Genomic DNA, 27,302 nt, shown 5'->3' on the forward strand with positions numbered 1-27,302 from the left:
TATCAGTGAATCTGTTAAAGGACCTGATGATTCCCACAATAGCATTTCAATTGGATCCAAATGAATTCTCTTACTGCTGAGTATATTGAGTTTCATCAGTGTCCTGGGAAGAAAAAAAAAAAAAAAAAAAAGGAGTATTTTTAAAATCACTTTCATTTCTGGCCCAGGAAACTGAGACAAAGTGAAAGACATTGCTTGGAGAGAGTTGTAAACATGCCTACATTTTATTCTCTTGGGATGTTTATTCATTCAAATCTAAGGACATACTGACTGAATCCCGACATGATGAACTTTCAGTATTAGATTACTTCTAATTTAAAAGTGCAAAATCCTCCCCTTTCAGCCAAATTCACAAAATATTTAAAGTGAATTTGGTGGAAATAAATGTTTTAATTCAGAACACATTGTGTGGAATACTCAACTATTCTAAGAAATCATCCAATTTTATTTAAAACAAAAAATACCTGCTTCCCCCCACCACCACCAAAAAAAAAAAAAGAAAGAAAAAGAAAAAACCAGTAAGGGACCCTTGGGTAACATCAGTTACAACCTTCATTTTACAGATAATCAAATGTCCTGCTCTTTGTGACCTTGAGCAGGTTAAGACCTCTCAAAATCTTCACAAAAGGAGAACACTATGCTTCCATTACAGCTGGGGAGTGGGGGAGGTTGTGAATAAAGTAATTAAAGTGCTAAGTAAATGTGAACCATCCTTATTATTACAAGCAGTTTTCTTTCTATTATAAGCTTTCCCACCCACTCCTACCACCTTAATCCTAAGAAATTAATTAAAGAGAAAACAACAGACATTCATTTATTCTAGGCTCCAGTCCCAAAGTTTTCTTAATAGACCAATTGTTATCTGTGAGAAACTGGAATTTTCCCTCATATAAAATGGCAAAATTTTCTTTACTGTTTTTAGTATTCATGGGCCCATTTCTCCTGAGAATTCTGAGAATCCCATATTGGGGACTACTTCTGATCTTTCTTGGTTTGGAAGCTTATTAATCATATGGCAAAGAATAGATAATGCTTGAGGATTATTCATCTCACTTTTTAAGGCAATTTTCCTGGACCTACTCATTAAAAACATAAAATGATCAAAATACAGTGACAGGAAAGAATTCTTGAGGGAAGAGTAAATCTACTTTGGTCTTGTATTAAATCTTACCTTTCTTTTGACAAAGTCCAATCTACAGTAATGGCAAAAGATTTCACTCCTATAAGTTAATGCACTAAGTTCAATGGAATCCCCATTAGACAATCAATGTAACTTTTAGTGTAATTTTTGTTAAATAAGGAAAAACTGGTGAACATTTTTTTGGAAGGTTAGGGGGAGAAAAGATATAAAACCAAATTTCTGGTGCTTCTTCCGAAGAATGCATCAACATTAATAGGGATGACAATTAGACCTATGGTTTCATTGTTAAAGAAAGCTCACAGTAAAAACAAAACAAAACAAACAAACAAAAACCCTTCCTCTACCAATTCAAGCCTATATTCTTTTCAATTTAGAGTTTTAAAGAGTTGTAAGAACAGTGAATTAATTTTATTGCTCAAAGTCATACACAGCCAGTTGTGTAAGAGGTGCAATTTGAATTCTTTCCTCTATAAGTTATACAATTTCTTTGAAATGTACATATTTTTGAGATGTAGATACTCCTCAAAGTCTTGCTTTTCCCAAACTAAAAGGTGTAGCAATTTAGAACAACTTAGTCAATCAGAGAAGTGAATATTTAAATATATTTTCAAATTCTTTAAATCCTATATTATTTTGTTGTTGACATTTTTTCAGTCATATCCAACTCTCTGTGACCCCATCTGGGCCACAATATAAATTGGCACTCCTGAGTTTGATAAACTTAAGTAACAATCATGAATTTTAGGTTCCATTAAAAATATGGTCAGATATCCTGGCAGATATATTGGAATGGTTTGCCATTCTTCAACTCATTTTACAGATAAGGAAATTGAAACAAACAGGGTTAAGTGCTTTGTCCAAGGTCAGACTTAGTAAATACGGGAAGCTAGATTTGAACTCAAGTCTTCCAGACTTCAAGCTTGTGCTCTAATCATTGCACCACCTAGCTTCCCATTTGTATTATTTACATGGAAAGAAAAACAGATGTATTTTTTAAAAGTTGTGACTTTTTTTGGAACATTAGGCATACATGAATGCAGTTTTCTTCTAAACCAAAAGTGACTGGAACAATAGGGTGGTATGTTTACTAACTGTATGGCATTGAGAAAGTTAAGTAACCTCTTTGGCTTCAGCTTTCTTTAATGTGAAATCCAGAAAAAGAGGTTAGAAAACTGTGACAAATCACAACCTCTTAGTCTCAGTTACTTCAGTTGAAAAATGGGGACAACATCTAACTCACAGGACTGTTGTGCAATTGAGATAATATTTGTAATGTGCTTAGCATTTACATAGCATAATCCCTCTGTAATTCAATGAAGATCACCACTATCCCCATACACATGCATTTTTTCCCTCAATGCTTATGTTGTCTGATTCTATAATTTTCTTTATATAAAGAATGAGAGACAGAGAGACAGAAAGAGACAGACAGAGAGACAGAGACAGACAGACAGAGAGAAAGATAGTTTTGGACTGGCCTTTTTTCCTCAAAATCATTGAATGACACTTTATTGTCAGTGCATAAATATTCCCATATCAAAACTCTTGAGAGAATCAGAGGGAAAATTGTGCATTATATCTTCACTAAAACATACTGGTTATATAAAAGAAAACCTCAAAACATGATGCAGAATGTGAACTTGACTTGTTTTATCAAGCCCCTTTTGGGGGCTTGAAAAGAGACAGAAGGATATTGAAAAGTGTCCTCCTTTTTTATGGAATTTGGATGGCACTCTTCCCAAACAGATTATAACTGAACAGGAGTTCTCTTGAAATCTCCTCCTACCATCCTGCCTGTGTCTCTGTCCAGGCTCAGGATATGCCTGTTAAAATCTTCTTGGCAGTCTTTCCTGTTCTTCTAAATAGGTTCTCAGCTCTTGTTATAGCAAGTGGCCTTTTCAGCTGAGTGCAGGTATCAGCTGTCCCATCTATGTCTCTGGCCCTAAGAAAGGAAGACCCATGCTGTGATCTTGGCTTGAGTAGACAGCAGGCAGCTCAGCTATGGCTTGGGCACCTGGTACTTCTGAGGCAGGAAGCTAAAACATGGGGAGGAAGATGCAGTCCAGTTCCTTTTTCCCTCCAGCTCAAACTCTATGTAGATTATCTAAGATCAAAGTTATTTTCTCTCCATTCGTAGCTCACATTCTTATTATGACTAGCTAGTTTTTACCTTAGGGATATAAAGTGATGTTAATATTGACCCAAGAGAAATACAATTAACAAACCAAGTTGGAGAAAGGGAGAAGTTTCTATTATTATCTTCCACTCCAGAGGAGGAATGAATTATCTATTTTGTTTCTCTGTATTGGTTCTTCTCCATTTTATGTCAGTACAAACATGAATAGGGAATGGGGTATTAGGAACTTTTCTTTCCATCAATTTAAGAGCAAGAATTTGAAACATCTTTACTCCTCTCCTCCCAAAAAAGGCCCAATGGCTATGTCTTTGCTATTATTCCCTTCCTGATAGTTTGGGAATGTTTTAAGTGTAGAGGTTATGGGGAGAATATGCTGTTAGTCTGAACTAGATTGAATTACATTAAGGTTCTTAACATTTTAATTATTGAAAAGTAATATTTTGTTCCTGACTTGATGGAGGAAAAACTACGTTTCCTTCAAAATTTCCTACTAACTATAGCAGTTGTTATTCCTGTTTAGAGTTCTTGAAGCATGTTTTATGTTAGTTTTTGCTACTCAGTCTTTCAATGAAACAGATTACAGAAATGTGAAACCCTTCCTCATCTATAATCTTTGCTCGTGTTGTGTCATTGTCACCTACTGAAGTGGATGAGAGTCTTTGAATGAAGAAAATCTGGATTTAAATCCAAGCTCTGTTATAGATGAGCAAGTCACACAATTTTATTCCAATTCTCCATCTTTATAGAACATAGCATTCAAATAAACAATTACACAAATTAAAAATTTTATAAAACTATCAGTTTTTATCATTTCCCTTAAACTGTACCAGGGGTCCTCAAACTACGGCCCACGGGCCAGATGCAGCAGCTGAGAACGTTTATCCCCCTTACCCAGGGCTATGAAGTTTCTTTATTTAAAGGCCCACAAAACAAAGTTTTTTTTGTTTTTGTTTTTGTTTTTTTACTATAGTCCGGCCCTCCAACAGTCTGAGGGACAGTGAACTGGCTCCCTATTTAAAAAGTTTGAGGATCTTTAGACTTATTAAAGATTAGATCTTTCTCTCCACAGTCTCCCCAACAGATGCTTTAAACTCTATCCTATCTTCCAACTCTTTCCCAGTTTTTTTTTTTTTAATTTTCATCTCTCTCTTCTCTCTCTGTCTCTGTCTCTGTCTATCTCTGTCTCTGTCTCTCTCTCTCTCTCTCTCTCTCTCTCTCTCTCTCTCTCTCTCTCTCACACACACACACACACACACACACACACACACACACACACAAATGACCCTGATCATGGATGATATAGAAAGTGTAAGAGTACTGTTAGTGATACCTACAACAGGAAAAGTTCTGACATGAAATTAGACATAAAAAGTAGTTACATTAATCTCCTCCTGTTCTTAAAAAGTATCAATAAGTTGTCTTTCTAATCTCCTTAAACTCACTAAATTCCATATTAATTTTAAAAAGAAATTAATACTTCCTATTCATTTTTTTCCTGGTGGTGATAGACTATTGTGCTTTTTAAGTGACAGATACTACAATCATTGTCATTTAACTTCATTTTGCCTCACTTTCCTTATCTATAAAACAAGGAATATATAGTGCATGGAGATTAGATAAGATTTCTCTCAGCTTAAAAATCTCATCATTCTACAGAGGTTTTGTTGGTTGACTTGAGAACCTAACCACCATTTAAAATATTATTTTATTTACAAAAGAAAAAAAGAAAGAGGGCCAACTAACCAATTGGCTAACTGAACTCTGAGAAAGACTCCAACAAATAAGTAGGAAACTTCCAGAATCCTTCATCACAATGGTCTATAAGTTTTAAAATAGGAATTGGGTGCTTATTTAACATAGTCTATTTTAATGGTGTTGATAGAACACAGATGAGGCAGGTATTTTATTCCAGAGCCCCTTCTGCTGTTCAAACCACTTACCAGCAACAAGGTTGTATGCAGTAAGCATGAGCAGTTTATAAATGTCAGCAAAATCCTATGAATAAATGACTGCCTTGGAGCCATCTTTTGAGTATCTCTTATTTAGAATAATGTGTACTTTTTTATAGGGGAAAAGAAAAAATGCCATTTGACAGTTTATGTACCTTGCCTTACTCCCTTTAAATGGCATTGTTAACAAATGAAAAACATCTGCAAGTTGAAGTTGTTGTTTCAAGTTGCCCATTTCACAGCAATTCCTAGAAATGTGAGCATGATATTAAAATCAGAAGGCCACTTAAGAAGGAAAGAATACTTCTGTTAGAGGGATAAATGAGGACAACCTATTTGGTTAGCATTACACTGTTTCATCAAACACTCAGTGTTTGTGTGCACCAGTGAGAAAGAGGGAGTGTTTATGAGCTCTCCGAAAGGATTGATTTTTGCAAGTCTCTGATTTAGCTGGAGGGTGTTCATATATATTTTGTTAGCAAAAGGGTTAATGGATTCGACCCTCTGAGAAATGCACTTCCTTTGCATGCATAGAATATGATGGATAGTTAACTGCATGCACATTGGTAAACCTAGGTGAAAACAAATTAATTGGAAGGTATAGAGTTTATTGTTTATTTTTTGCTTGATAGATGGATCTCATTATTTTCCTTGGGCAGACAAAGCCATAACAGTTTCCAGAGAAAGGAAAAGTGGCAGCTCTAGGAAACTGCTTACAGATGGACAGCCAGCAGGCTAAAAATATTACTTCTATCCACCTCATCAATAAGCTGGCTCCATGAAGAATGCCAATTATTTTTTTCCTGCTTGAGCTGCCCTTTATTAGGCATAGAGCTGGTTATTGATAACTGGGTAAGGAGTACAAAATATATACAGTAACATAAACTCATTTACTATGGTAAATCTATATTGGATAGCTCCACTCCTTTCATGCCATTATTTAAAACAGCAGTATACACTCATCAAAGTTGAAGAGGTTTATGCTGATACTGGGTTTTGCTACTATCTTATCAATGATTAATGATACACATTTATTATTCACCTATATTTAGAAAGTCTGCATTCTGCCCTGCAAGAAAATAAAGAAAAAAAAAAAAGAAGAGGAGTTCTTGGGTCTGGGTGTTCCATATTACATATATTTAAATGTTGTAACTACAGGTCTTTGTCTCTTCTTCTTGATAATATCAGAAAGCTGAAAATGACATTAAAATAAAAAAATGAAGAATCAATAACTTTCACCATCACTAATGACAGATGCTTGTTAAATTTCTAAAACTACATTTCTTTTTTAATTTTTAAATTTATTTTGAATTTACATACAAACTAAGAAAAAATTGTCAAGTATACAACAGTACATAAGAGAGGATTCAATAAAAGCTACATTTCTAGATTTATCTATATTTTGAACATAAAGAGTGAAAAATGACAAAACCTTAGTAGCAATTACTATGAGGGAGGGGGGAAAAGCCTCTTTCAATTAAAGGTACTACAGAATAAATGGCACTCTCTGGGAATCAGCACAAAGCTAAGAGATTTCATTGCCCTCATTACTTTCATTGCCATGCAATCATTCCTCCAAGTACATTGTAGGGCCTGGGTAGGAATGTGATCTTTCTTGACATTTACAGAGAGAATGACTATAGATCAGCTCACCTGAAATCAGTGACAGGACAATTTAGCATTTAAGTACAATAGGTGTTACTTGTGTAAGTTCTATCCTGTTTTGTGGCAATATGGATAAATAGGGTGGGGTCAAGATTTCCCGGGAAAGATGTATAGAAATATTAAAGACAAATTCACTTGTGGTCAGAACTTAGCTTCCAATATCTGCAATATCTTTATTTCTTCCACTATTCCCTGTGTCCCCTTGCAATGTCTGACCATACAGCTACGTCATGTTTATTCCATCATGTATTTTCATTTCAGAAATGTACCCAGAGGAAATGTAGAAATTGAAGAGTAATCAAGAATTATATTATAGATAAGTGTATACTCTTTACCCCACAGAAGACCTTTAGACCAATGGTGTTTGAAGACAATAGCACTAAATTTTATATGAAAGAAAAATTACCATTTTTCTCTCTTTTTAAAGAAAAATCTCTTGGAAGATGTAGAAGATTTCATTCTGGTGAATATCTTTCCTATTCATCAAATAAACTGCCCATTTATTAATGGACATACATTTTCATGGTGGTATTTATGAAAGAACCTTTATCTATCTACTATACAAAGCTATTAGAAGGCGTCTTGTTGAACAAAAATGACTAGAAATTCATTTAATTACCATAAGTATTCCCCTGTCTAATATATGAGAACTAAGCACAAAGTACATGATTTTTTTAAAAAAAGCAAACTAAAACTTATACTTTCAAATGATTACTGGTTCTCTTCAAGTAGTCAGTTAAGGATGTTATATTCTTATTCTAATGACTCTGCCCTGGTTCAAAACATTTTTGCACCTCTCCTTTTGAAACTGTCTTAGGATCATGTTACGCTTGCTTTGGAATATGTTCTACAACTGAATATGTCACCTATTGAGGATGTATTTGATATTTTGAAAGATCCAAGACACTTATAATTCTGGCAAATAAAGTGAGTGATTAAGTCAGATAATGCCATTTGAGATATAAGTATAAAAAATGAGACTGATTTTCTTGTGCATGGCTCATAAACTATCTCTTAAAGCAATTAGAAATGAGGCATTCTGGAAATGTTGCAGATATTAGCACTATTATGTAGGGGCATGTCCATTTCTTTGAAGAAGCTGAACTTTTGCCAAATACTCTGAAAAATTTCACAACTTTTTTTTTGATGTGAGCAAATGAAAGAGTATTACTACTATAGAATATGTACTGTGGCCAGTTTGTTAACATTATTTGTTTTACACGATTGTTCGGGAAGATTTGAATGAGGCTGTAAGGGACGGTACAAAGGCATTGGAAGATGGTCCCTGTTTGAGGGAAAAATTATGTAGAAGCTTTTTGGGGGGAGTCCCTATTCAAGTTGGAATTCATTAGCCACAATTTCTCCCACCCAGGATTCCTAGGGACAAAAATAAAAGTGGAGATATAAAAGCCATTATCTTTTCCCAACAAAGAAAAATCCTGTCAACACTGAGAATTCCAGTTTAGAAAATGATAACATTATTAGTATCCTCTCATAACATGAAGGAAAAGAGAGTATATACCTTGTGCCTCATCTATAGCTAGGTGACTGTACTTGGGGATGCTTTTAAGTTGATAAAAGTTTGTCTATCATATGCCACATAACTTAGTCAGAAAATTCTAAATTGGGTAAATATATTATAAATGCCAGAAACTCCAGAACAATGTATAGAAAATTAATTGTAGAATGTAAACTCCTTGAGAATAAATATCTTGTGTTGCTTCTCTATATGCCTTTATGTCTCACAGTTAGTAACACTCCTCAGTAAATATTTTTGAAGCAATGGATGGATAAGTGGTTTGATAACTTTATTATACTGAAAGTGATTTGTATCAGTCCCTGCTGTTATAGATATAATGCTTAAAGTACAGAAGTTCTACAATGGACCCAAAGTCACAGAATACTTACAATGCCAAGGAGCAAAAGATTCTTTGCCTCTTGGTCTAATGTTGATTTCATTCTAGCCCCAAAACTAGGTATAATATTGGATAGAATATTATACTGGGATTTAGGGAAACAAGTTCAAATTCTGCCCCCAATAGTCACATGCTAGCAGTGTGTCAACTGGGCAGAGAACTGGCTGCTAACCTGAAGGTGACCAGAGCTCAACAAACCAAGATAGAGACAGGAGAATCAGGAATTATTTAAATCCATTTCCAAATACAGTACAAGACATCCACAGTGCTTTCTTATTAGTAAGACAAATGTAACCACAGGAAATATAGTCAAGAATCAAACAGAAGTTTAATTTCAAACTGAGGGAAATGGCTTGTAAGCAAAGACACATGTGCCAGAGCCCCACTCCTAGTGTGTGTGTGGGAATAGGATTCCCAGGCAGTGGAGGGAAATCTCAATATTTATACCAATGGCTGTGCAGTGAGTTGTAACCTTGACAATGAGGGATATCAACAATAATGGAATAAGTTTGATTCATGGCAGGGCTTCCTGACCAATATATGGATAGAGTAGTGGATTATCTGAGCTCAGAGAACACCTAGTGTTGGTCAAAGAAATACAATAATTGTAGAATTTTGTCGGAGGGTAAGATCATCCATAGAGTGATGCAAAGGATTATTATTATGCCAAGGGTACAACTTGCTTGCTGAGCCTTAGCTCTGGAAAACAGAGTGTCTCCTAATAAAATGACAAGCGTGACCCTGGACAAATCACTTAACTGTTCTTTGATTCAGTTTTATTCCTTTTTATTGTATTCACTCATTTTCAGTCGTGTTCAATTCTTTATGACCGTATTTGGGATTTTCTTGGCAAAGATACTGAAGAGGATTCCCATTTTCTTTTCCAGCTCATTTTTTATAGAGGAGGAACTGGGGTAAACAGGGTTAAGTGACTTGCCCAGGATAACACAACTAGTAACAGTTTGAGGCCAGATTTGAACTCGAGAAGACAATTCTTTTTGACTCTAAGCTCAATGCTCTTTTCATTTTGTCACCTAGTTGCCCCTCTGCCTCAGTTTACTCATACATAAAGCAGAGATAATAATAATACACAAGTCACTGAGTTGTTATGATGAGTAAATGATTCAATATATTTAAAGAATTTTATAAATCTTAAAATGATAGCTATTATTGTTATTATTATTATTAGTGGTAATAGTGGTAAAAAATTAAAGGACTGGATTGAATGGTTTCTAAGGTCCCCTCTACCATTAAATCTATGATCTTGTAGAAATTGTTAGGCTTTCAAAGCATTGCAGTGTCTTTCCCCCTACAGGAATATTGTATATTCCTATACAATATGAATGTTATTGTCTAGGGAAAAAGAAATAACTTACTTGTTTCATACTATTATTTCATTTTAATATTCCAGTCAATTTGTGAACTCATAATGTAATAATTCCTTTGACTAGTATACATCAAAACTAACCTATACTTCTCAACCCATATAATTCTTATGCATATATGTCCCAATTATAAAGATGCTGCTTTTTAAATTTAGAAGATTCATAATCAAATATAGGAAGTACTATATGAACTTGGCAGTGAACTCTTTGGACCTCAGTTTTCTCTTTGATTAAATTAATGAATTAGATTAGATCATCTCTGGAGTCTCTTTAACTCTATATGATCCTATTCTCCTGTAATTTATCCAAAGGGGATGTATTCTCTATGACTGAGTTATTCCTCTAGGTCTTTTTGTTGTTGTTGTTGTTAAATCAACATCAGAGAAGAATTTGGGTTATCTTTCATTTTCAGCATTTGACAGTTCACCTATCTCCTTTTTCCAAAATACATGATCCCTATCCTTCTTAATTATCCTTATACACATCCTTTACATATATTTGTCAACTCTTTAATTATATATATGTATATTTTGTTTATATATGTATACATATAAAAATAAATTTATTATGTCATGAAATTATATATAAAATATATATTAAATATATGCAAATATAACTGTATATATGTAATTAAAATAATAAATTAACAGAGAATATTTTTCTCTGGAGCTTATTATTCTCTGGCACTTTGGTAGTCTATAGCTACCAAAAAACCTTGTGTAGTTCTCTCATGACTGTTCTGTAGCTTGCCTAGGATGAACATCATACCTCAGCAGCCCTGGAAATTAATCCTTAAGCAGAATTAGATATGCCTGTATTTCCAGGCAAATAGCAAGCAACCCTTTTGTCACTACAGGAATTTTCCTACTAGGTAATGACAATCAAATTCCAATTACAATGACATCCATAATGCTTGATAAAATAAAAATGATTAGGAAAAAGAGCTCTGTTTTAAGTATAAATATGTTTATTCTAAAAAGAAAATCAAAGACAAAGAGAAAAACCAACATCTTAATACTTACTAGGATATATGTGTCCCATGCTTATATTTCTGAGGATGTAATTTCTTAAGAGGACAGAGACTATTTGCACAGTGGTTTTTATTTTGACTTATTTTTTGAGAGATTAGCAAATAAAATGTCACATATATGTAAGCAAATGTGTTTATCTATAGTTATATTATATATATATATATTACATATCATACATAATATATATTAGAGATATATATTTGCATATAGAATATAATATATATTAGATACATAGAAACATATATCTCCATATATGATGAAACTTGGTATTGGCATAGCAGACAGAGAGCCAACTTCAGAAACACGTGGATTAAAATTTTTCCAATAGATGTCATGTGTTCCTCTAAGTAAAGTGCTTAACTTCTCTCTAGTCAACAAGCATTTATTATGCACTTAAGTCCCAGAAATTGTGCTAAACACTAGGGATACAAAGAAAGGCAAAAAATGCAGTCTCATGGTATTTATAATCTAAGGGAGAAATGTTATATAAGCAACTAGATAGTTGTATATAGATCATACAACAGAAAGTACTTTGAAGGAAGTTAGTTCTAAGATATGAAGCCTTGTCCATCTTTAGTCATTCTACTTTAGCCAACTGTACATTTTCTCTTTAATTTCTGTTTGCCAGCTATATTGGAAAGTGAAGAAAATCACTCACAAGCCTTATTCCTATGAAACTGAGCTTCAAAGTACAAGATTCAAATATAGGAAGATATGATCATGTAGTTACATTGATTTTTAGCTATTCCAGAAATGCAACTGATGTTTAAAAGAAAGATTTTTTTTTGTTTTGTTTGTTTTTTTCCTCCCTAGTTAATTCCTGTGAAGGACATTTTCCAGGGAACTACAAACTTTATTTCTGACACTGATAAAGGATTACAAACTGGATAATCACCTCAAAGAGAGACTGTGTCCCCCCATCTGGGTTGTGTGTGTATGTATGTGTGTGTGTGTGTGTGTGTGTGTAGTTACTAACACATGAAAATTTTATTGAAAAATTCCCCATACAAATCTCTTTTGTGAGATAACAAGGAATTAAAGTGTATTTTTTCCTTTTCTTTCCAAGAATGATCTAAAGAGTAAATCAACGGGGTACCAATAAGTTAGGGCCCCCTCCCATTGCTACATTAACATTGTTACATCTTTTGAAGTTCTTATTTGGGAGTTACTCTGGATTTTGGATGGGCTGGTAAAAAAAACAAAAAAAACAAATAGAAGATATTACATCACTCTAAGATCTTATTATTCTTGATTTGGATCTGAATGGTGTTATTTCTCCTAAAGCACTGGAAGTCAGTCCTGGAAAAGAATTATAAATACTAGAAGACATTAGAGTCTTTATTTGTTAGCCTAGAGCTAACTGATAGAACTTTGATAAGTATTTCCTTTGTCTTGCTTTGAATCTTGTCCTTTGATAGCCTTCACATAGTTCATAACAGATCCATGGGATGGTAACTATCCTATTCTTAGAAAATTCTTATAATAATCTGGCATAATGATAATTGTTGGACTTGTTGGACAGTAGTCATCCCACCCTACTTGAGGAGCCAAGACTAAAGTAAATTTTCCTTGAAAGCAAACACTCTCAATATCCTTCAAAACTAATACACTTCAATCCTCTCAAATTCACCACTGTAATGAATGTTAGAGACACAGGCTGTCCCTTTTTCTGAGGTTCTCTGTGAAGTGGACTGGTTAATTTCACCAACTTGATAGTAGAGTAAATGACTATATAAAACCAGTTACTGTTTCAACCATCACAATTGCATTCAACATGAGTCATTATCAATAAAATATTCATCTTTCTGAGCCCTCCTGCAGCTGCCTTTGAAGTCAATAACAACCATTTAAACTACCATGTTACAGTGTCTTTCTCCATGGAGCTCAAAGCACCTGAGAAAGATTATCTAATTAATCTTAATGCATGCAGAAAAGTACTAAGGGGATGTAGAAAAAGATGAGAATTTTCTATAAAGTTCAGCAGGACTATCATTTAAATTCTATCTGTGACAATATACTGTAGGGAACACAACCCTCTGGCTATGAGAATCCACTTTAAACTATCAAGATAGCTCATAAAATGGATTTCTATTCACAACTATTGTTGCTGTAAATTGAACTTGTGGGGAAACAGATTATTCCTAACTCATTTATAATGTTAAAGTTACTTCCTTTCATCTACAAAGCAAAAGGATAGAATAATAATCATTTATTAGCCTGAATCATCACTTTAAATGACTATGAATTTCTTTAGCTGACTTAAAAGGTAAAGTAGGTGCTATACAGTTTTATATTTGATGCCTATTTGACACTGGTCTCTAAGAATCTCAGTTTCCAATATAGTACAATAGAAATAATAAAATACTTATCATTGGATATTGTTTGGGAAAAGTATGAGATATGAGAATAGCGCTATCTCGAGAGGATTATTCATTTCAGAGAACAAAGAAAATGAAAGTTCTATTACCTTTTTTCCAAGACAATGTCAGCGATGAATATTCATTATGTTATACTACAATTAGCCATATATTTCATAGACTTTGAAGACTCAAGATACACTTTCACAGCTGTGTCCCTATCTTCACAAAGCCCAAACAGAGGCCCTCAAAGGAACTCTTATCCCTACCCATTTTGAGTAGTGGGAATTTCTACTAAAGCTCATTTTCTTGCTCATTGAATGATGAATGAAGTGATAAGGAATTTTGCTTTTGCTTGTTTTTTTTCCTTAAGAAATCTAAAGGCTTGCCCTTAGTAAATTCTAGACCCTTATATGGATCTAGGAGTTATCAATTTAGGAACAGGATTACCTCATATTTTCTCTAATATCCGAACACACACACACATACACATCAGTCCACACATACATAAAACCTATTATCTATGACTTTAGAATCATCTTAATCTCTACAAATGAATATTATCTTAGCCATGCCAGTAAGTCAGGCCAAAACTCTGCCAACAGCCATTCTTTGATATTATTCAAAATAGTAACATTTCAAATTTATCAGTTTCTTGGTATACATTTAAGATAATTTTGTACACATTATTACAAATGGAATATAAGTTCCTGGAGGACAAAAATGATTTCTTTTTTATCTCCATAACTTAATAGTGTCTGACATAAAGTAAGCACTTAATAATTATAGGTTGATTTTTTCTATAAATCTTATAATAATCTTACATAAGTATGAAGTAGAAGCAATATCAACTTCATTTAACAGAGAAGGAAATTAAGACTTACAGAGGATAAAGTGGCTCATGTAAGGCTACATGGTTAATTAGTAGCATAGCTAGGAATTAATCTCAGGTTCTTTCTCTCCCTATATACCTCCCTAATACAGACTTGTCAACCAGAAATGAATGTTATCTGGTCCTCTAGATTTTTAAGTTTGTGATCATTTAGAAATCAATACCAAGTAATAATAATGTACTATTTTTAAAAGTCTATGACTATCATGAATAATGGAAACTGTAGCTCAAATATTAAAGACAATTTAAAAATCTAACTTTAAAAAAATTGGCTCCACACACCCCCTTCAAGAACATTTGATGAATTCCTACCATTAGTCATGTTCAATTTATTAAGTGTTTCAGCCCTTAATAATCAATAAAATTCAGAATACAGGCTTAGCATGATTGAAAAATGCACTCAGGAAAATTAATATAACAGCATTAAGTAGTTTGCCACATGTCTTTTAACAGAAAAATATCGCTTTTTTTCCCCCTCTTGCTTTCTTTACTGAAAATTGTAGTTCCTGAGAATTCCATATTTCTATTAAAAAAAATTACTCTCAATCAAGCGGTAGTAAATAAATTGCATACAGACTAAATTATCTGTACATGGGAACACCAGAAAGAATTACTGACATATATGCCAAAAAAGACTATACTTTATATAAAACACAGAAGTCATTCTCGTTTTCTGAATGATTGCAAATTAATGACAATGTGACTTAATTCTGTTTGCCTCAGTTTCCTAATCTGTAAAATGATCTGGAGAAGGAAATGTCAAAAACACTCTAGTAATCTTTGCCAAGAAAATCCTAAAGGGGATCCTGAAGAGTATCTGCTAATTCATTGTTGAAAGAGTGACTAAACATTTTGGATTTTTCATTGGTAACTTGAGAAAAGACACAAAATATTCAGATTTTTAAGTCATATTCTTTTACCTTGGCAATCACTTCCAAATGGATATTTTTTTGGTCATGGCAAATAAAGCATTTTCCCTTCTAGGATAAAACAATTCTGTATAGTATATGTGTGTAGTCATAGACAAATTCAATCCACTTGCCACTTTACTATCTTTTTCAGAAATAAGCAAGATAGTAGTAGAGAATATAACTAGTATTTCAATGAAAAGTTTTCAACAGTGTTCTCACTTAAAGTTAATTTGAACAAAGATGCTGAGCCTTGCCACTCTAAAAACTCATAGCTTAAAAATCATACAACATTCATACATTCCTCTTCTTAGGCCCGTTTATGTAACCTTTTTTCACACTCAGAAGGGATTCCTCCAGTTTATACACTTCCTTGATCCTTGCCCCCTTATTGAGATTTCTGAGCTTGAGATACTTGACCTCACATAAAATAAACAAAGGAACAACAATAGCAAAAATTAAGCTTGATTCTCAAGATAGTTTATAAAATCTTCCTTGGATCTCTGAAAACAGGAAGATAACTAGATAGTAAAGGAGTTTAGTCCTCTCTTTATCTCAGCCTTTTCCTCACTCATGGAACTGGATTTTCCTTTCAGGATATTTGAGTTCTTGGTGTTATTAAGTAAAGAAATGTTATTGACTGATTGTTCACTGAAGAGACTCTGAAAATCCTGCTCTCATAGACATCAGAATAACCAGTGAGAAGTAGGGGCTAACAGAAGTCACATGCTCCAACACATTAAGGCCTTTCTGAAGTGGTGGCCATTCCTAATTACTTTCCTGAGCCCGATGAAAGCTGGTATATCCAAGTTTAGGAATGGATATACTATAGCTAGTCTCCATCTATTCCACTCATTATCAAGTAATTTTTTTTTAAAATGGGCTTATTCTTAGGCTGCCATACCCTTTAAATTAGGCCTATACATGATATGGTGGATGGACTCAGAGATGAGTTTGAATCCTTGTTATCCTGGACAAGTTATATAATCTTTCTGCTTCACTTTCCCCAAATACAAAATAGAGATATTAATAGCACTTATTTCATATCATTGTGATGATTGATTGAAATTGCCTATGTAAATATTTTATATATCTTAAAGTATTACATCTATGTTAGCTATTATTATTTTTAAAAAATTAATTTCATGTTATTCATTGTCAAAGTGAAATGAGACTAGTGATCAGAGAAATGCAAATGAAGACAACTTTGAGGTACCACTACACATTTCTCTGATTGGCTAAAATGACAGGAAAGGATAATGATGAATATTGGAGAGTATACAGGACAAGTGGGACATTGAAACATTGTTGGTGGAATTGTGAACTAATGCAACTATTCTGGAAAGCAATTTGGAACTAGGCACAAAGGGCAATAAAACCGTGCATACCCTTTGATCTACTGGGCTTATATACCAAAGAGATTTTAAAAGAGGCAAAGAGACCCACATGTGCAAAAATATTTGTGGCAGCTTTCTTTGTAGTGGCAAGAAACTGGAAACTGAGTAGATGCCCATCAGGTGGAGAATGGTTGAATAAATTATAGTATATAAATGTTATGGAATATTATTGTTCTGTAAGAAATGATCAGCAGGAAGATTTCAGAAAGGCCTGGGGAGACTTTCATGAACTGATCCTAAGTGAAATGAGCAAAACCAGGAAATCGTTATACATAAGAACAGCAAGATCATACAATGAGCAATTCTAATGGATGTGGCTCTTTTCAACAATGAGATGATTTAGGCCAGTTCCAATGATCTTGTGATGAAGAGAGCCATAAAAACCTAGAAAGAGGACTTCGGGAACTGAGTGTGGATTACCATACTGCATTTTCACTCTTTTTGTTATTGTTTGCTTAAATTTTATTTTCTTTCTCATTTTTCCCCTTTTTGACTTGATTTTTCTTGTGCAGAAAGATAATTGTGCAAGTTTGTATGTTATATTGTATTTAACATATATTTTTTACCATGTTTAATATATATTGGATTTTTTGCTATCTAGAAGAGGAAGTGGGGGCAAAGGGGTAAAATTAGAACACAAGGTTTTGTAAGGGTTAATGTTGAAAAATTGTCCATGCATATGTTTTGAAAATTAAAAAGTTTTAATAAAATTTTAAGTGAAATGAGATAATCCCAAACTATTACTGATAATGTTAACTACTGTCACAAATATTACTGATAATGACAGATTATAGAAAATTATTTCATTTTATATTTCAGGGATTTTGAAAAGCCCCCTAAGAATTATATAAAATTACTTAATATCTACATTTATCTAATCTATTCATAATAGGTAATTAGTGCTTGAAGGGATAAGAGAATGAGTGAGAAGTAATACAGTTAAGTGAATGTGTGAAATTTAATTGCACTTAATTGATCATTTCTGAATAGGTGGATCCAATACCACAAAACCAAGTCTCTCTCCTCCCTCTAAAAAACAAAAAACAAAAAAATTCATTCATTTAAACATTTTATTTAGACTGGAGTTGTAAAGGACAAAGGATTTAGATAAGACATGAATGGGATGTAAGATAATCAATGAATACCCTCCACACAAAAACTTATAAGTTTCAAAACTTTCTATGCCAGTTGAGAGCACTGGCATCTCAGCTGCCCAAGTGTAAAGGTCTTCACTATCTTTTAACTTATACTTCCTCCTCAGTACTCCATCTATTGACAAGGTCTGTTAATTTCACTTTTGCACTCCATTCTCTCCTCTGATATTGCACCATGCTGGGACAGATCCTTATCTCCTTATACCTGAACTATTGCAGTAGCTTGCTGGTTGGTCAGCTTGTCCCAAGTCTTCCTCTATTCCAATTTACCCTCCATTCAGTCACCAAAGTGATTGGTTACTTAAAACACAGATCCAACTTTGTCAACCCATTACTCAAACTCCAATGGTTTCCTATCACTTTCAAAATTAAATATAAAACTTTATAGTGACATACAAAGCCCTTTATAAATTACTTTCAGCAGCCCACCTTGCTCATCTCTACAGTCTTTTTACACCTTACAGACCACCACCAAAAGACATTATTTGATCCAGTGCTACTGATTCCTTGCTCTTACTAGAACAAAACACTCCATCTCTCTGGTCTAGGCAATTTTACTCCTTCTCACACATATGGAATACTCTCCCTTCACTCTCCCCTTCCTGGCTCTCCTGCCTTCTTTCAAGTCTTAGTTAACATCTAACTTTACAACCAGAGCCTTTTACAATTTCTTTTAATTCTAGTGCCTTGCCTCTGACTTCAGATACTTGTTTCCTGTTGTTGTGTATATATTTATACATAACTATTTTATTTTCTTTCTAAATCCCACCCCTCCAAAGGCAGGGATTGTCTTTGTCCTTTCTGACTCCCTAGTGCTTAGCATTGTGACTGACCAATAGGTGATACTTAATAAATTCTTATTGACTAAAAAGGATAACTATATTTTGAAACTGGTAATCCTAATAAACAAACTACAACCCAATTACATTACATTTTACAACTTTTTTTTCTTCTTTTTTGTCCTTGTGCCCATATGCTAGATTTTATGATACTATTTATAGGACAGAAAGTGACTACCTGTGTGATCCTGGGCAAGTCATTTAAGTCTGTTTGCCTTGTTTTCCTCATCTGTAAAGTGAACTAGAGAAGAAAATGGCAAACCACTCCCATATCTTTGCCAAGAAAACCTCATTGAAAAAAATTAATCTTGTATATGTTTTGAAAATTAAAAAAACTTCAATAAAAAAGAAAAAAAACTAGAAAAACAGTATATTTATTTAATATTTAATTTAAATTAATATTATTTAGTTGAGAAACAAATAAATAAAAATATAAACCTAAAAAAGAAGACAACTTCAAATGAGATCACAGAGAGTTAGGCCTGTTGAAAATGACTCAATAATAGTAATTTGTCTCCTAAGTGAAAACAGGTTAACAATCTTGGCATTATTGCTGCTGCTTTCTACATTTGATTTTGTCTCTTTCCTCATTTTTGTTCTTTGCAATCTAATATTTATTCCTGTTGTTCAATTGTTTAACACTTTAAACATCAATACAAACATTTGTATTGATTGTATACACTTCCTTAGTTGCTTCTCATTCTTTCAAAGTAAAAGTAAATTATTTAACTATCACAGCAGCAAAAAAAAAAAAAAAAAAAAAAAAAAAAAAAAAAAAGACAGTGTAAGAAATATTGAAAAGTTGGGTTTCCATAGTGTTGCAAACTTGAGGTAGTGTAGAATAGTGGGTACTGATATGATCTATGATGTGGGGTTTGTCACCAAATGATGACAGGCACCAAAAGTTGCTGTAAAGTCATGTGAAGAATTCACAATGACCCTTCTCCTTGGCAAAAGAAGATTTATTTGGAGGAATAGGTTACAGACAAAAGAAGGGATATAATAGACACTGGGAATGGTAAATATGAAATAGAGTGGGAGAGTGATGAGGTTAGTGGCAGGTTTGGGATTCGGGAAAACAAATGAAGAGATTTGGGGTTCCTGGAGGTCAGGGAGTCAAATGAAGAGGTTTGGGGTTGTGTCCCCAAATGATTAAGTTTGACACAGGGTCCTCTTGATTTCCCTAGGATTTGGTGCAGGGCAGGGAGTTGTAGGAACCCCTTCTGGCAGCGCAGAGGTCCTTCATAAAGGAATTTATGAAAGCAAAAAGCTAGACTGGTAAAAAGAAGTTTATTATTGGCATTGGGGAGTCAGCCTTTGCTATACATGAATAGAAAGACTGAATTCCTTGGTGACAAGGTCCTGACAGAGAAGTAAAGTTTCTAGCAAAGAAATCCCAACAGAGAAGTATAAAGTCTTGTTAGGAAAATAGGTGAGAAAGAAATAAAGAGTGGGTAATGCTGAAAGAGAATATCATTTCAGCGAGCAAAGGTTGCTACTATACCAAGGGGAGAGAGAGTTTTCCTTGGCATAGCATGGCATGGTATGTTAGGTCCTCTGCAAGGACTGAGCCCCAATTTAGCTCATTTTATAGCTAGAAGCTGGGGTTTGCCTTTGATGAGGGCTGGGTGCAGTTTGAGCTGGAATCAAATAGAGAATCTTAGAATTGATTGTCTCTAAGCTAATCTCCACTCAATAGGGAGCTTAATCAGTAGTGAGTGTTATCAATAGAGGTGGTCCTGATCTCTCAGGATAACAGAATGAAGCTGTTTAGGGCTTCATTAAAAAGGGCAGGGTCTTTTATAGAGGCTGGAATTCAAAGAGATTTTCTCTTTGAAGAAGTTTCAGAGAAAGAGTTTCGGGGTCCCCCCTTCAGTTTCAGGCACCCCTCATCAGAGAAATTCACAATCACCCTGTAAAAAGGGAGCACCCCATGAGGCTGGGGCATGTCCTTAGCAAACTAAATTCTGAAAGGGACTGAGCACCCTAAAAGAGTTAGTTAGCTGTAAGGAGGAGAAATGAGATTAGGAAGCATAGTGGAGTTAGGGGAGATACTACATAGCATCAGGCAAGGGAAAAGACACCACAAGGCAAGGTGCTGTGATGTGTGCTAACTCAAAGCAAAGTAGCAACCATGGGATGGCCCGCAAGTATATTTTATAAGTAAAATTTAACCTCAGGGACATGACTGGGATTCATGATGGAGCATGGCAAGGTGAGACTGATCCAGACCGCTACAGAATGTGAGTCTCAGGAGTTTGATATAGATTTCAGATTGGACCACCTCCCCAACAGGTGACACCATAGAGCTAAACTGGTCTCTATCAGAACCTTCTGCCTGCTTACCTTAGGGATTAGATTCTCTTAGTCCAAAACAATATTCAGATGCTTATCACCTATCATTGACCAAGAGGTTTTTAGAATGTAAGAGTTTAAGGTAGGTTCGGATTCTACAGAACAATTAAATGATCAACAGAAGTCTTGAGCAAACAAGGAATTGAGAGCTAGGAAGGCACAAGGCCAATCAGAAAGAGTCAGGTTCTTTTGAGAATATCAGAAACTTAAAATAATAACTGATCCAGCATAATCCAGTCCAAACTAGTTGGGGTCAATGACGTGGTGATCAAATCACTATTGCCTGCTTAATAGATTAATTAAATTAAATCAATTAATTAAATTAAATAGCACACCACATAGGAGGATTTTCTGTCTTTTTAAAATGTGAGTGTATAACAAAGGAGGGGGAACATGTTTATACATTTTTAGAGGAAACATATAGTAGGCAGATCAAAAAGATTATAAACCAGAAGGGACAGGACCAATCCCATCTCTAAAGAGAGGGACTGTGTCAAGCTAACTTCTCCCACTTCTCTGCTCAGGGCTCCCTCTTCCCGAAGAGAAGTGCAATCTGCTTCTGGCCAGAAATGTTAAGACAATTCCTTAAGATTATTCTTTAATAAATTTTCCTCAATATCTGATTTTAAATGTCAAGAGTGTGTTTCTAACAACAGCACAAATTTTTCTTAGAGATATCTAATCACTCACAGAATTTTCACTTAATAAAAAGAATCACTTCATCTTAAGGATTTCTCAAATTTAGAAAGTACATTCAATAATTCTTATCAAGAACAACTCTGACTCATGTTTAGAATAAATATTTCTAAGTGAAGTGTTTATACCCTGCATATCTACAAATCTGAATCATGTTGCAAAGTGTTTTAAACATCTTTGTTGGGAAACCGGGAAACTTATTCACTGTGATCAGCATGCTTTTCTTAATGAAATATTCTGGTTAATAAAATGCTTTCATATGCCATGGATTAACAGTTGAAAATCTACAAGATAATAAAATACAGAACACTAATTTCATATTGACCATATTTTAATCCATTTTTCATGATTTGCAATGAACTTGAGGATTTTACAGGATCTCAGGGACTTTGTTACTATCAGTTATTGTGTTGCAGGTACTCAGAAGTTTAAGTTAACAAAGATTTATAGTTGATAGAAAGTTGGAGTAACTACCTTTTAGAGTTTATTGCTATATCCAGGGAATAACAATATTTCTAAGATTTATTCATTCATTTCAATCATAGATATATAATATTAATATCTGTGCTAAATTTTACTGAAATTCATTATAAATCATCCAAGCTCTGATGTCCTTTAAGAAAAGGAAATTCAGTACTTTTTCTTTCCAGATACACTGAAATATTGGAAAGAAAATTCATTTTGATACTTTTTGGTAATGAAACTAATTCATTTGGTAAAAGTCAAGTTCAAGTTAACATAGAACAAACAAAAATGGAAAGGAAATTACAATTTTAAAAAGATGATATTTTATTTTAATATATCATTTTGTATATATAAACTTTTCACTTCTGAAGAAAAAAATACATTTACATCAGCATTTCAACAGCACAATTTTTGTTTTTAGTTAGAGAATTACCATGCTGAAGGTGGAAATTATGGCAACATTTGGGTTCTCTTCAAGAGAAATACATCTTTGGAAAGTGCTCCAAGAAAAAGAAATGCTTTTATTTGGTAATAGTAAGTTCAACACAATTATCATCTTTGAAAATGATGCTTTCATAATAGATTGGCAATTTTAAGGCTACCTTAAGTATATGCCAATTCAAACTGATGTAACTACTTAAAACATTTTAATTGAATGATTCCAATCTGACACTTCTATGCTACAGCAATTGCATTGTGGGGGAAAAACGCAGATTTTTTTAATGTATCATTTCTATACTTTGTTATAGTATTTGTGTTACTTTTCTATTATTCTGATTATCTCTTGCTGTCTCTGAAATGTACTATTATATAACCCAAGGTCTATAGCAAAAAGAACCAAATCTATATTTGTTATATTTCAGTGGAAATTAACCTTTTGGGGACCTTTGACACTTTTCTATGGCCAAATACAGATTTGGGCTATGTGAGGTGACAGAGCTCAAGGATTCTATACATTTGATTCAGGTTGCATTTGTTGGTGAGAAAGTTACATCACCCCATCCCAACATAATCTTACATAAGATATCTTTCCAAGAGTTTGTGCATGACCATTCTTAGGTAGATCTTACTTGATACGTAAATTTATAATATGTGAATAAAAGGAAAAGATAAATTCAGTTGCTTACTTGAGGGACTTTGTTTCCATGACAACAGGTATTTTATCAACCCAAATTAAGTAAGCACAGTTTTGTTATAAATTTCTACAGAAAGAAACTTACTTCTAATTTTGCCCTATTATGCATTTGGGGATAAGAAGTTATTAGTCCCTCAAATAACAATTTCTCCCTGTTAGATCTCAGCAGGTAGCAGGCAGCAGAAATCTGATTTCCTAAATCTACTATAAACAAACTAGACTCTGAATCCTAAAAATCAGAGGGGAAATTATTTTTTTCAGAAAAAGATATACATATGTATATATTTATATATTATGTATATATTTTTCCCTCTATAATTCTGAAAGTCTTTTGAGAAAAACATATTATTTGAAAAAGAGCTAATTGGTTAATGGATTCTTTATTTGAAGGCTGAAATGAAGTCTTCCTAAAGTCTTAAGTGCTTCCAACCAAATCAAATTCTTGCAATCAAAATGTGAATTTCATAATTATACAAAAAGTAAACAAACATGAATCCTGATGGTAAATATCTAAAGAATATTAAGATATTAAGTTAAATATTGGATATTTACTAAAAGGGTCAGAGATTGACAGGAATTAGTAGTAGTAACCTTTTAAAACCATAATGTATCAATTTCAAATTACAGAAAATGGGTTAAATGTAATTTATATACTGGAATAAGCTGAAACACATAATCACCATCTCTATGAATCACTACTTAGCCTCATTTCTAAGCCCCTGATTCCAACAGAGGTTACTAGGCTACCATGCTTGTTTTCTCTTTGATGGGCATTAAGTACTTAATTTTGAGGATTTCAATGATCTCTGAGGCAAGGGCAACCACAAATTGTTTTTTAAACAGAAGAGAAAAAACACCACATTTATAAGCAAATCGCTAAAGATTTTTCTTTGACCCAATGAACAAACAGCAATTTTTAAACCTTTTAATCAAGCTTGTTATTATCTGAAGGGGCTGAACCAAGAATTTACCTTTGCTGCCCAAAACCCCAAAACACATTTCTTATTTCTTTACATGGAACTCCTTAAACATCCCTTGATTTTTCTATTCAATAACAACTAGCATTCACCTAGCACTAGTTTTTCTGTTCAATATATCAGGTATCAATTACATACATGAAGTTTTATAAAGCTTTTTATATACTTTCTCATTTGTTTTTATCAGCAATTTTCTGAGGTGCATTCTACTATTCTCCCCATTTTCCAAAAGACTAAATTGAATTTTGGAAATATTTAGATGCTACAGTATATAGGATTCTGAGTTTGGAATCAGAAAGACTCAAGGTTGAATCCAGTCTCAGATCCTAACTACATGTGTTGTAATGCCTCAGTTTCCCTGCCTCAGTTTTCTTCAATTATAATACCCCAGTTTCCCTGCCTCAGTTTCCCTGGTAGCAAACCACCACCCCCTTCCTTGCCCCATTAGGACTGAGAGAATAGGGAGCCCTGGCCATTCTCATATTCCAAAGAATCATAAATCTCCAGATGGCTTATCTCAAAGACTTGGGTTTCTCCTGGGCCTAGATTTCCTGTCTTCTGCTAAACCATCTTGTTGACCCCCAACTTATCAGAATTAAAAAATTATGGTCCTTCCTGGAATTTCCACTCACTCATACTCCCCCACCCCCGCCTTTGTTTCCCTGATAGATAGAACCCTATAAAAGTCTCTGGAATTACTTGCTGGTGACTGTATGCTTTGAGAAGAGCCAACTGGTTGGCTATGGCTAGTATGGCTTCGATAATCAAAATTCTCCACTATTAAAATATTAAAAACCCTAATCTCTGTCTTGCTTCAGTTTCTCTGGCATCACATTTCGACCCTGATTAAGGAAACCTGTTTCCTTATCTGAAAAATAGAGATCATGATAGCACCTACTTCTATGAGTTATTTTTAAGATAAAATGTGCTAAGTGCTTAGCACATATCAGATGCTATACAAATATTAGTTATTATTGTTCTGACACAGTTCCCCTTTATTCTGACTCAGTTTCCCTAATTGTCCTACCTCAGTTTCTCTAAATTGTTCTGTTTCAGTTCCTTGAATTGTTCTACCTCAGTCCCCTTGGTTGCAATCCCCTTTTCTGCTCATTGGATTGTGGAGATCTGGCATCCCAAAAGATAAAACTCCAGATGTCCTATCTCAGATACCTAACTGGTATCTCTAAGTCCCAGACTTCCTGGCTTTAGTTGGACACCTCCTAAGTCCTCCCAATTAGAAGAATTCATAGTTCTACCCCCCCCCCCAACCTTTCAGAACCTGATTGATGGTCGGTCCCTTCTTGGAGAGTCCCACTCACCAGAGTTTGGACTCCACCCCCCATGCCTTTGTCTATCTACCTGAGCTTAGAGCCATATATAATTCATGGGAAATGCACATTCCTGGCTGGATTATTTGAGACAAAAGTCTCATTTAGCCCTGGGCTCAAAAATGGATTCTTTTGGTCTCAGAAAATCTCTCTCTCTCAGAAATCCAAATAAAATATTAAAAACTCTCTGATCTCTATTTTGCCTCAATTTCTCCAGTATTATATCATAATCATTATGAATATTTTTTAGCCCATGGCCACACATGTAGCAAATCTCTTCAAAAGAATTTGAACCTGACTCTATTGACTTCAGGATATATACTAACTCTTTCTGATGTAATATGATTTTGTGGTTCCCTGATTTTAGTGGGTAGGGGAGGTTCTCTTCTAGCAGTGAGTCAGGAAATCCTAAATCTTTTGGTTTGGGAGTCTGCCTCAGGAAGTTCCTATCCCACTCTGATTCTGAATAGACTACTTCTCAGTTCATTGTTGACTGATGATCTGATCAGTGTTAATCAACTTTCACAGACCACCCTCAATTCATCTGTAGATTACTCCCTAGCTCTACCTTTGGGCCATAGAATTAACATGCCAATTGTAGACTTCCTAATCCTTGGGCCATAGAAGGTTGGATAAAGTAGTTCTCTGTCCCTCAGCTCTCTGCTATTCCAATTGGGAATCTAGGCAGATGTTTCTCAGCATTAATAAACCTTTGCCACTTAACTTGAAGAACAAGTCTGTGATTCTTCTACCATACCTGCAACACTGATCTAGGGATCCTCAAACATTGTTAGGGTGCCTTATCCCTCTACTATGGTCCACTGATATATAGCACCTTTAATAAATGACTTATCCTAGGTCAAATTCAATCCTATAAAAATCACACACATATGGTTCCAAAAGTGGTAAAGTATTCTTTTTTTTTTTTTTAGCTTTAAAATTTAAAACTGCATTAACATTTTTGGATAACCTGTATTTTCCAAGCACCTAGTGATGAGGTCTAGATTTGGGGGTTCAAATGATGAGGTTAGTGGCAGGTTTGGGGTTCAGGGAACCAAATAAAGAAGTTTGGCTCCCCTAGTTTTCCCTAGATTTGGCACAGGGCAGGGAGTTGTGGGAACCCCTTATGGTAGTACAGAGGTCCTTTATAAAGGAATTTACAAACCTGAAAAGCTAGACTGGTAAAAGAAGTTTATTATTGGCATTGGGAAGTCAGCCTTTGCTATGCATGAATAGAAAGACTAAATTCCTTGGTGGCAAGGTCCCAACAGAGAAGTAAAGTTTCCAGCAGACAAATCCTGACAGAAAGGTATAAAGTCTTGTTAGGGAAATATGAAAAAGATAAAGAGAGGATAATGCTGAAAGAGAATATCATTTCAGCAGGCAGAGGTTGCTGCTATGTCAGAGAGAGAGAAATTCCTTGGCATGTTAGGTCCTCTGCCAGGACTGAGTTTAAAATTGCTATTTTCATAAGGAAATCTGAGACAAACGTTTCAACCAAATGAGATTCCCTCAATGCCGTCACTGCTCCTTAAGTGCCCAAATGAGAGAAAATACAGAACAGTCAAAATAAAG

The 27,302-nt window shown here is 34.2% G+C and overlaps 1 protein-coding gene across 1 annotated transcript in view; it reads right to left on the reverse strand.

The window, feature by feature from the left end:
• The window catches only part of LOC116423541 (sodium/potassium-transporting ATPase subunit beta-1-interacting protein 2-like), a 780,722-nt gene that overhangs the window by 411,518 nt on the left and 341,902 nt on the right, over positions 1-27,302 (reverse strand). The window lies entirely within an intron of this gene.

Source organism: Sarcophilus harrisii, chromosome 4 (genome assembly GCF_902635505.1).
Source record: "Sarcophilus harrisii chromosome 4, mSarHar1.11, whole genome shotgun sequence".
Taxonomy (NCBI): domain Eukaryota; kingdom Metazoa; phylum Chordata; class Mammalia; order Dasyuromorphia; family Dasyuridae; genus Sarcophilus; species Sarcophilus harrisii.